Here is a 10,662-nt window from a genome sequence, read left to right on the forward strand (position 1 = left end):
CCGCTTCCCAGGTTCAACAGATTCTCCTGTCTCAGCCTCCCAAGTAGCTGGGAATACAGGCATGCATCACCATGCCCGGCTAATTTTTTGTATTTCTAGTAGAGACTGGGGTTTCACTAAATGTTGGCCAGCCTGGTCTCGAATGCCTGACCTCGGGTGATCCTCTGCCTCAGCCTCCCAAAATGCTGGGATTACAGGGGTGAGCCACTGTGCCCGGCACAGTTAAATATTTTCTTTTTGTTGTTGTTGTTGTTGTTGTTTGTTTGTTTTTGTTTTGGAGACGAAGTCTTGCTCTTGTTGCCCAGGCTGGAGTGCAATGGAGCAATCTCGGCTCAACGCAACCTCTGCCTCCTGGGTTCTAGCTATTCTCCCCGCTTAGTCACTCTACTAGCTGGGATTACAGGCATGCGCCACCACACCTGGCTAATTTTTTGTATTCTAGTAGAGATAGGGTTTCACCATGTTGGCCAGGCTGGTCTTGGACTCCTGATCTCAGGTGATCCACCTGCCTCAGCCTCCCAAAATGCTGGAATTATAGGTGTGAGCCACTGCGCCTGGCACAAATATTTTCTAGACATACCTATCCCACCTGTCTTAGATCTCTTCCAAGCACCTCAGATATCCCAAATCGAGTCATCTTTGAGATCTGATGCCCCCACTTCCCCCATGGTTTCCATCTCTGTGTCACCAGCACTCAAGTCAGAAACCTTCCTCTTCCCTCACTTAATGCCTTGAGCTGCCTTTGATTCTTTCAACAACTGTTGACTTCATCTGTGGTGCCAGGCACTGCACTTAGTGGCCGGGGATACAGGAGTACACAAAACAAACCCCAGCCTTCCTGGAGCTTACATTAGACTGTGAGAGAGGACGCGATGTGGAATATTTGAGGTGCTTGGAAGAGATCTAAGAGAGGTGGGATAGGCATGTCTAGAAAATATTTGTGCCAGGCGCGGTGGCTCACACCTGTAATTCCAGCATTTTGGGAGGCTGAGGCAAGTGGATCACCTGAGGTCAGGAGATCGAGACCATCCTGGCCAACATGGTGAAACCCTGCCTCTACTAAAAATACAAAAATAGCCAGGTGTGGTAGCGCACATCTGTAATCCCAGCTACTCGGGAGGCTAAGGCAGGAGAATTGCTTGAACCTGAGAGGCGGAGGTTGCAGAGAGCCAAGATCGCACCACTGCACTCTAGTCTGACAAACAGAGTGAAACTCTCAAAAAAAAAAAAAAAATTAATAATAGAATGATTCTTATTCCTTTGGGTATATACCTAGTATTGGGATAGACTGTGCCTTAACTTGGATGTGTATGTTGTTGTTTTCAGATTTAGACTAGAATTAAGCAGAGATCAAGTACCCTTTTCATCACAACACATCACATCACATCACATCAAGGTTCCAGCTCTCAAGCTGGCCTCCTCCTGCCACTGTTGCCCTTCATCACCCAAGTGAAGTCAGAGTCCACTGCTAAGTCATTACGTCATTTTTTAAACCTTTATTTAATCATTTTCATTTATTTATTTTCTTTTATTTTCAAGACAAGAGATCTGTTGCCCAGGCTGGAGATCAGTAGCACAATCACAGCTCACTGCAGCCTCAACCTCCTGTGCTCAAGTGATCCTCCTGCCTCAGCCTCCCAAGTAGCTGGGACTAGAGGCATGTGCCACCACACCTGACTGATGTTTTATTTTTTGTAGAGACAGGCTCTCGCTATGTTGCCCAGGCTAGCCTGGAACTCCTGGCCTCAAGCAATCCTCCCACTTTAGCCTTCCAAAGCACTGGGATTACAGGAGTGAGCCACTGCACCTGGCTACAAAGTCATTCTTTTTTTTTTTTAAATCAGATATTAAACTGATAAGAACAGATACTACACTTGATCTTAGCCAACAGGCCGAGAAGCGACACAAAGTCATCTTTTTACAAAGTCATTCTTTTTGCCCCATCTTTCTGTACTATACTCTTTGGAAGGAAGTCACTATGCACAGTGCATGCTAAAGGAATTATGTTCCACCTCTTCAAAGGCAGAGTCTCTGTGTAGGTTATTTGGAATTCTTCCATACAGGAGATTAGTCTCTTCTCTCCCATTTATTTATTTATTTTGAGACGGAGTCTAGCTCTGTCGCCCAGCCTGGAGTGCAATGCTGTGATCTCAGTTTACTGCAACCTCTGCCTCCTGGGTTCAAGCGATTCTCCTGTCTCAGCTTCCCAAGCAGCTGGGATTACAGGCGCATGCTGCCAGGCCCCAGCTAATTTTTTGTATTTTTAGTAGAGTCGAAGTTTCACTGTGTTCCCCAGGCTGGTCTCAAACTCCTGAGCTCAGGCAATCCACATGCCTCAGCACCCCCAAAGTGCTAGGATTACAGGTATAAGCCACCATGCCTAGCCTTCTCCCATTCATTTATTCAACTTATTGGATATTGAATTTATTTGATCATATATTTCTTTTTTTTTTTTTAAGACAGAGTCTCACTCTGTTGCCAGGCGCCAGGCTGGAGTGCAGTGGCACAATCTCGGCTCACTGCAACCTTCGCCTCCTGGGTTCAAGCAATTCTCCTGCCTCAGCCTCCCGAGTAGCTGAGACTACAGGTGCGCACCACCATGCCCAGCTAATTTTTGTATTTTTAGTAGAGACGGGGTTTCACCATGTTGACTAGGATGGTCTCGATCTCTTGACCTTGTGATCCGCCCGCCTCGGCCTCCCAAAGTGCTGGGATTACAGGCTTGAGCCATTGCGCCCGGCCCAATCATATATTTCTATTAGTATGAGTTCATACTAATGGACTTTAGGTTATAATCTACTACTACTTAATTTATCTGTTCATTTATTATTTTTTGAGAGTCACCCAGGCTGGAGTGCAGTGGCGTGATTACGGTGCACTGCAGCCTCTATCTCCTGGGCTCAAACAGTTCTGCCACCTCAGCCCCCAAGTAGCTGGGACCAGAGACATGTGCCACCACACCTCGCTAATTAAAAAAAAATTTTTTTTTGTAGAGATAGAGTCTCTGTATGTTGCCCAGGCTGGTCTGAAACTCTTGTGCTCAAGTGATACCCCACCTTCAGGCTCCAGAGAAGCTGGGAACACAGGCCCATGCCACCATGCCCAGCTAATTTTGTGTATTTTTGGTAGAGACAGGGTTTCACTATATTGCCCAGGCTGGTCTCAAACTCCGGAGCTCAAGTGATCCACCTGCCTCAGACTTCCAAAGTGCTGGGATTACAGGCATAAGCCACTGTGCCTGGCCTAATTTATTATTATTTATTTATTTATTTTTAATTTTTCAAAAAATTTAAATTACTTTTTTCTTTTTATAAAGACGGGGTTTCACCATGTTGGTCAGGCTGGTCTTGAACTCCCAACCTCAGGTGATCCACCTGCCTTGGCCTCCAAAGTGCTTGGATTACAGGCGTGAGCCACCACGCCCGACCATTTATTATTGTTTAGTAGAGGCAGAGCCTCACTCTGTTGCCCAGGCTGGCATGCAGTGGCCCATGCCTAGTTCACTGCAGCCTTGACCTCCTGGGCTCAAGCCATCCTCTTGCCTCAGCACCCCCAAGTAGCTGTGACCACAAGTGAGTACCACCATGCCTGGCTAATTTTGTTGTTTTCTGAAATGGAGTTTTGCTCTTGTTGCCCAGGCTGGAGTGCAGTGGTGTGATCTTAGCTCACTGCAACCTCCGCCTCCTGGGTTCAAGCAGTTCTCCTGCCTCAGCTTCCCGAGTAGCTGGGATTACAGGCACCCACCACCATACCCAGCTAATTTTTATATTTTTAGTGAAGATGGGGTTTCACCATGTTGGCCAGGCTGGTCAAACTCGTGACCTCAGGTGAGCCACCCACCTCAGCCTCCCAAAGTGCTGGGATTACAGCAGTGAGCCACTGTGCCTGGTCTTTTTTTTTTTTTTTTGAGTTGGAGTTTCACTCTTGTTACTCAGGCTGGAGTGCAATGGCGAGATCTTGGCTCACTGCAACCTTTGCCTCCTGGGTTCAAATGATTCTCCTGCCTCAGACTCCCAAGTAGTTGGGATTACAGGTGCATGCCACCATGCCTGGTGAATTTTTTTTCTTTTTTGAGACAGAGTCTCACTCTGTCACCCAGGCTAAAGTGCAGTAGTGTGATCTCTGCTCACTGCAATCTCTGCCTCCTAAATTCAAGCAATTCTCCTGCCTCAGCCTCCTGAGTAGCTGGGACTACAGACATGTGCCACCATGCCCTGCTAATTTTTGTATTTTTAGTAGAGACAGGGTTTCAACATGTTGGCCAAGCTGGCTATGTTTGATTAGGAGATCAAACTCCTGATTTCAGGTGATCTACCCACCTCAGCCTCCCAAAGTGCTGGGATTACAGGCTTGAGCCACCACATCTGGCCAGAGTTTTGTATTTTTTGTGAAGAAAAGGTTTCCCTGTGTTGCCCAGGCTGGTCAGGAACTCCTGAGTTCCAGCCAGCTGCCTGCCTCAGGTACTTTCTTTACTATGCTCAAGTTTTTCCAGTTTTCAGTTGACTCCTGTGACCCATTGACATACTGCATCACTGTGCTTTTTGTTTGTATTTAGCACTAAGACTTACTCTTTTTTTTTTTTTTTTTGAGACGGAGTTTCGCTCATTACCCAGGCTGGAGTGCAATGGCGTGATCTCGGCTCACTGCAACCTCCACCTCCTGGGTTCAGGCAATTCTCCTGCCTCAGCCTCCTGAGTAGCTAGGATTATAGGCACGCGCCACCATGCCCAGCTAATTTTTTTTGTATTTTTAGTAGAGATGGGGTTTCACCATTTGACCAGGATGGTCTCGATCTCTTGACCTCGTGATCCACCCGCCTCGGCCTCCCAAAGTGCTGGGATTACAGGCGTGAGCCACCACGCCCGGCCAAGACTTACTTTTTAAAAAATTTTTTCATTTAAAATTTTCCTGGGTACAGAGTAGGTGTATATATTTATGCGTTTCATGAGATTTTTCTTTTTTTTTTGACATGGAGTTTCGCTTTTGTTACCCAGGCTGGAGTGCAATGGCGCGATCTCGGCTCACCGCAACCTCCGCCTCCTGGGTTCAAGCAATTCTCCTGCCTCAGCCTCCCGAGTAGCTGGGACTACAGGCACACACCACCATGCTCGGCTAATTTTTTATATGTTTAGTAGAGACAGGGTTTCACCATGTTGACCAGGATGGTCTCGATCTCTTGACCTCGTGATCCACCCGCCTCGGCCTCCCAAAGTGCTGGGATTATAGGCGTGAGCCACCGCGCCCGGCCTCATGAGATATTTTGACACAGACATGTAATCACAAAAATATGCACAGCTTCACAAATTTGCATGTCATCCTTGCTCAGGGGCTATGCTAACCTCTGTATAATGTTTTCGTATATGTGGCAAGGCGTGGTGGCTCTATGCCTGTAATCCTAGCACTTTGGGAGGCTGAGGCGAGCAGATTGCCTGCGCTCAGGAGTTCCAGCCCAGCCCAGGCAACATGGTAAAACCCCATGTATATGAAAAATATAAAAATTAATAGGATGTGGTGGCCTGCGCCTGTAGTCCCAGCTACTTGGGAGACTGAGGTGGGGGGATCACTTTAGCCCAGGAGGTTGAGGCTGCAGTGAGCAATGATGGCGCCACTGCACTCCAGCTTGGGCGACAGAGCAAGAAGTTGTCCAAAAAAGAAAAAGAAAGAAAGAAAGAAAAGAAAAGCCAGATGAGGTGGCTCACACCTGTAATCCCAGCACTTTAGGAAGCCAAGGCAGGCAGATGACCTGAGGTTGGGAGTTCAAGACCAGCCTGACCAACATGGAGAAACACTGTCTCCACTAAAAATACAGAATTAGCCAGGCGTGGTGCCACATACCTGTAATCCCAGCTACTTGGGAGGTTGAGGCAGAAGAATCACTTGAACCCGGGAGGCAGAGGTTTCGGTGAGCTGAGATGGCGCCATTGCACTCCAGCCTGGGCAACAAGAGCAAAACTCCATCTCAAAAAAAAAAAAAAGAAAGAAAGAAAATGAAAGTTATATATATACATGTTTGTTATTTAAAAGTAGAGATGGGAGCTGGGCACAATGGCTCCTACCTGTAATCCCAGCACTTCAGGAACTGAAGAAGTAGGATCCCTTAAACCCAGGAGTACAAGACGCATCTTTATGTGAAAACAAAACTGGCAGGGCAGGGTGGCTCACGCCTGTAATCCTAGCACTTTGGGAGGCCAAGACATGCAGATCACAAGGTCAGGAGTTTAAGACCAGGCTGGTCAACATGATGAAACCCTGTCTCTACAAGAATATAAAAATTAGCTGGATGTGGTGTTGCACATCTGTAATCCCAGCTAGTTGGGAGGCTGAGGCATGAGTCATTTGAAACTGGGAAGCAGAGGTTGCAGTAAGCTGAGATCCTGCCACTGCACTCTGGCCTGGGCAACAGATAAATATTCCGTCTAAAAAAAAAAAAACAAACAAGATCTCTGTGGCTAGACATTTAGGTTGTTTCTAGTGTTTGTGTTATGACAAACAGGATTTCTGGGAATATTTTTATTATTTTATTATCATTGCTGACATAAAATTCACATACCATAAAATGTACCTTTTAAAGTGTGCAATTTGGAGGCTAGGCGCAGTGGCTCACATCTGTAATCCCAGCATTTTGTGAGGCCAAGGCAGGTGGATCACAAGGTCAGGAGTTCGAGACCAGCCTGGCCAATATGATGAAACCCCGTCTCTTGGAAAAAAAAAAAAAAAGGTAAAGTGTTCTATTTAGTAGTTTTAGTATATTCACAAAGTTGTACACCATTGCCATTATCTAATTCTGGAGCCATTTGGAAACACCCATTTTTTTATGGCTGTGTGCACATGTGTGAGCAGAAGGCACCCGTGGAGGTGCAGCTGATGGGCTTTGTGGTGATGAGTCCTTCCCATGCAAAGAAAGCTGGGTCCAGAGGCTCCAGATCACCCCATTACCCCTGCTACACTGAGCAGTTTGCAATGACTGCCGGTCCCTCAGGGAAAGTTAGTTCTATTTGGATTTTTGCACATTGGATTTCCTTAAAGCAGGCTAGGCCCCTAAATATCTAGTTAGAACAGATGAATAATAGAAAATGCCCCAGTAACATGGGAGTTGTAATATCTCAATTCACAGACCTTGCACTTGTGTGGTCCTTTAAAAACCTAAGTCAGGTGATGTCATTTCTTTGCTTTCAAAACTCTCAAAAAAGAAGAGGAAAAAAGTGGCCAGGCGTGGTGGCTTACGCCTGTAATCCCAGAACTTTGGGAGGCCGAGGTGGGCAGATCACAAGATCTGGAGTTCGAGACCAGCCTGACCGATATGGTGAGACATCGTCTCTACTAAAAAAAATAATAATAATAACAAAAATTAGCTGGGCATGATGGCGAGCACCTGTAATCCCAGCTATTCGGGAGGCAGAGGCAGAAGAATTGCTTGAACCCGGGAGGCGGAGGTTGCAGTGAGCGGAGATCATACCACTGCACTCCAGCCTGGGCAACAGAGTGAGGCTGCGTCTCAAAAAAACAAAAAACAAAACAGAACAAAAGGCCAAGTGCAGTGGCTCACACCTGTAATCTCAGCATTTTGGGAGGCCGAGGCGGGCAGATTACCTGAGGTCAGGAATTCAAGACCAGCCTGGCCAACATGATAAAACCCCACCTCTACTAAAAATACAAAAATCAGCCGGGTGTTGTGGCGGGCACCTGTAATCCCAGCTACTTGAGAGGTGAGGCAAGAGAATCACTTGAACCGGGGAGCCGGAGGTTGCAGTAAGTCGAGATCGTGCCACTGCACTCCAGCCTGGGCAACCAGAGTGAAACTCCATTTCCAAAGAAAAAAAGAAAGAAAAAGCCTGCTGCAAAGGAAAAAGGCCTCCCACAGCACTGGGAGCATGGTCCACAAAACAGTAGCTATCAGGGTGATTCTTATGTAAATACTCTGAATAATAATACTGTCAACATTTATAGAACTAGGTGTCAGGCTCTGTTAGGCGCCCACATCAAGGGCAGATCTTCTAGTCCCTAACTCTTTCCCTAAAACCAGCTTCTGCTCTCCAAGTCCCACTGGGAATGAGGAGGAGGGGCTCTCGGTGATGCAAATGAGTGTTGACTTTTTTCATTAACAAAACAATGAGTCCTTGGAAGTATACAATGGAAATGTTTAGTACTTTGAAAGGAGAGAAATCAGTTAACAAGTGCTTACTGATACACTCACACCCAGCTCTACTCGTCAATAAACATTTCCCAAAGCCTACAGATTGGAATCCAGGCAAGGGCCTTAAGGGGGGTGTGAACTGGGGCCTGTTACTTGAAGTCACTGTGTTTCAGGTTAATGCAGGAAAACAGGGAGGTAATGAGGCTGACCTCTTGGGGCTTTGGAGAAATGTTTATGAAGAGTTTGGCACTTACTAGAAAGGAGGCAGTTTTCCTTATCTAAGGAAATAATTTAACCCCAAACCTCCCTACCTCACTCCTACTTCAGAAGTGTAGGAGACTCCCCTAGATTTCTGAGACTTAATTCTGGCATCACAGAGCCACTGTCAGTTTCCTGGGGGAAGACAGGAGGGAGGAATAATGTGTGAAATCAAGACTGAGGATGCCGGCCAGATGCGATGGCTTATGCCTGTAATCCCAGCACTTTGAGAGGCTGAGGTGGGCAGATCACCTGAGATTAAGAGTCCGAGACCAGCTTGGCCAACATGGTGAAACCCAGTCTCTAATAAAACTACAAAAATTAGCTGGGCGTAGTACCGCATGCCTGTAATCACAGCTACTAGGGAGGCTGAGGCAGGAGAATTGCTTGAAGCCAGGAGTTCAAAAAGTGAGCCAAGATTGCGCCACTACTCTCCAGCCTGGGCAACAGAGCGAGACTCCATCTCAAAAATAAATAAATAAATAAATAATAAAAAAGACTAAGGATGCCTAGAGCCACTGTGCTAGGCGTAGAACAGGCTAGTTAAACAAGCAATAGAGAGATACCTAAATGTATGTGTAAGTATTTTAAATATAGAGACAGGGTCGGCTGAGTGAGGTGGCTCATGCCTATAATTCCTGCATTTTGGGGAGGCCGAGGCGGGCAGATCATCTGAGGTCAGGAGTTGAAGACCAGCTTGGCCAACATGGTAAAACCTCATCTCTACCCAAAATACAAAAAATTAGCTGGACATGGTGGTGGGCGCCTGTGTCCCAGCCACTCAGGAGGCTGAGGCAGAACTGCTTGAACTCGGGAGGTGGAAGGTGCAGTGATCCGTGTCACTCCAGCCTGGGCAACAACAGTGAAACTCCGTCTGAAAAAAAAAATTAGAGACAGGGTCTCACTATGTTGCCCAGGCTAGTCTTGAACTCCTGGCCTCAAGCAATTCTCCCATCTTGGACTCCCAAAGTGATGGGATTACAGGAGTGAGCCTCTGTGCCTCGTGGAGATATACTTTTTAATTAATTTATTTATTTGACACAGAGTCTTGCTGTCACCCAGGCTAGAGTGCAGTGGCGTGATCTCAGCTCACTGCAACCTCCATCTCCTGGGTTCAAGCGATTATCCTGCCTCAGCCTCCCAAGTAGCTTGGATTACAGGTGCCTGCCACCACACCTGGCTAATTTTTGTATTATTTATTTATTATTAATTTATTAATTGATTTTATTTTTGAGACAGAGTCCTGCTCCGTTGCCCAGGCTGGAGTGCAGTGGTATGATCTGGGCACGGCAGCCTCTGCTTCCTGGGTTCAAGGGATTCGCCTGCCTCGGCCTCCCAAAGTGCTGAGATTACAGGCGTGAACCACTGAGCCCAGCCATGGACACATTTTTATTATTATTTTTTAATTTTTTTGAGACAGAGTCTTGTTCTGTCACCCAGGCTGGAGTGCAGTGGTGTGATCGCAGCTCGCTAAAGCCTCTGCTTCCCAGGTTCAAGAGATTCTCCTGCCTCAGCCTCCTGAGTAACTGGGATTACAGGTGCACACCTGGCCCTTAGAAATACTTAGAAAAACAAAACAAGGCCGGGCGCGGTGGCTCACACCTGTAATCTCAGCATTTTGGGAGGCCGAGGCGGGCAGATTACCTGAGGTCAGGAATTCAAGACCAGCCTGGCCAACATGATGAAACCCCATCTCTACTAAAAATACAAAAATTAGCAGGGCGTGGTGGTGGGCACCTGTAATCCCAGCTACTTTGGAAGCTGAGGCAAGAGGAGGATTGCTTGATCCCGGGAAGTGGTGGTTGCAGTGAGCTGAGATCACACCATTGCACTCCAGCCTGGCGGACAAGAATGAGACTGAGTCTTAAAAAAAAAAAAGGCAAAAAACAATCAACTCTAGATGAAGAAAACAAACAAACAAACAAACAAAACAGCGGAACTGGGTGGCTCACCTGAGGTCGGGAGTTCGAGAGCAGCCTGGCTGACATGGAGAAACCCCCATCTCTACTAAAAATACAAAATAAGCTGGGCGTGATGGCATATACCTGTAATCCCAACTACTTGGGAGGCTGAGGCAGGAGAATTGCTTGAACCCAGGAAACAGAGGTTGCAGTGAGCTGAGATTGTGCTATTGCACTCCAGCCTGGGCAACAAGAGCGAAAATATGTCTAAAAAAAGAAGAATAAGAAAACAAAACAAAACAAAAAACCTTACAGTGTTTCCTTATGTATGAAGATATTCACTACAAGGATACTGGCTGTTATGATACG

At 46.7% G+C, this 10,662-nt stretch overlaps 2 pseudogenes; both read right to left on the reverse strand.

The window, feature by feature from the left end:
• Window positions 1–1,813: 1,813 nt before the first annotated feature.
• Window positions 1,814–1,904, reverse strand: LOC135269169 (U2 spliceosomal RNA; annotated as a pseudogene).
• A 3,377-nt stretch (window positions 1,905–5,281) lies between these two features.
• Window positions 5,282–5,382, reverse strand: LOC135269211 (U6 spliceosomal RNA; annotated as a pseudogene).
• Window positions 5,383–10,662: the final 5,280 nt, after the last annotated feature.

The sequence above is a fragment of the Aotus nancymaae genome, unplaced genomic scaffold (genome assembly GCF_030222135.1).
Source record: "Aotus nancymaae isolate 86718 unplaced genomic scaffold, 86718_ANA_hifiasm-v0.15.2.pri h1tg000049l, whole genome shotgun sequence".
Classification (NCBI taxonomy): Eukaryota; Metazoa; Chordata; class Mammalia; order Primates; family Aotidae; genus Aotus; species Aotus nancymaae.